The following is a 1254-nucleotide window of genomic DNA, read 5'->3' as shown; positions in this document are numbered from 1 at the left end:
AACTTCATGGAGTTACAATCTCCAAACTTATTTAAAGTCTAATGATAATATTATTACCTTTAGTTCAAGAACTAGTTATTTCAGTACCTAAAAGCACTATGTTAATTAAGAAAATTCTCATCTCCTCTAAGATTTCTTTTCTGGTTCTTAATTTTAGATTCATCTCATATTTCTTATTTTTCCTATTGGTTACTTGATTACATACAAACATTTAGGAATGCTGTAACAAGAACCAGTCAAAATCTGAAGGTGAAAATAATATATCCATTAGAGAATTTAGGAGAAAGGAAGAAATAATGATTTCTTATACCCCCAAAATAGAATATCAAAACATCAGTAATATTTCTATACAGCCGTCTTTAACTTTATATTGTTTTGTGTGGTTAAATTTTGTTTCCTGGGATCTTGGATCAGCTATAATACAGTTTGTGAACTCATCACCTTCTACACCAGTTCTAAAAATCTGGATTCAGTCTAGAAGGATTCAGGCTCAAAATATCATAGTCCTTCCCATAAGTTTAATATAGTCCATTTTTCTGTTCATAGCTTCTCTGTAGGTGACAGAACTTAATACAACCGAACCAAAACCATTGAGTTGGATCCGACTCATAGAAACCCCTCCTTGGGCTTCCAAGGTAGTATCACTATAGAAGTGAAAAGGTTTGCTTAAATATTTCAAGTTCTCATTTAAACCTTTACTTATTTCCCTAATTTTAAATTTAGCCCTTTAAATTGTAACAACTAGTTTGGGAAATTACAAAGTTTTGTCCCAAATGACCAATTCATAAATAAAACTCAAATTTCTGGCTTGAAGTGGAAATATTTCTCAAAACTATCTCATGTCTGGGAGGGAAGGACTCAAAGAAGAGGTAACCATGGGGAGGAAGTGGGAAGAGAGCTGTTACACTGTGGGGAATTGCAGTCAATATCATTAGACAAAATGTGTATGAACTGCTGTATGGAAAGTGAATTTGCTCTATAAACATTCACCCAAATCACCATAAAAATTAAAAAAAAAATAAAGGACTATGCCATGTCTAATTTCTGTGTTGGCTTTTAGAGTTCTCTTACAATGGAGAGAAACTGTCCATGATCCTCCAGGATGGGGAGCCACCTAAATCTTCTGATAACTATAATAAAACAGCATTTTCCTTTGAAATAGTCAACATTTTAAAATAAAATCTTCCCTCAGATATTGGCTAAAAAAGCCTGTTCTCACCTTTCCCTTCTACTTTTTATTATTATTATTTTAAG

Source organism: Orycteropus afer, unplaced genomic scaffold (genome assembly GCF_000298275.1).
Source record: "Orycteropus afer afer isolate SDZICR_OR568_19922 unplaced genomic scaffold, OryAfe1.0 scaffold00275, whole genome shotgun sequence".
Taxonomy (NCBI): domain Eukaryota; kingdom Metazoa; phylum Chordata; class Mammalia; order Tubulidentata; family Orycteropodidae; genus Orycteropus; species Orycteropus afer.
This window is presented reverse-complemented; position numbering follows the sequence as displayed.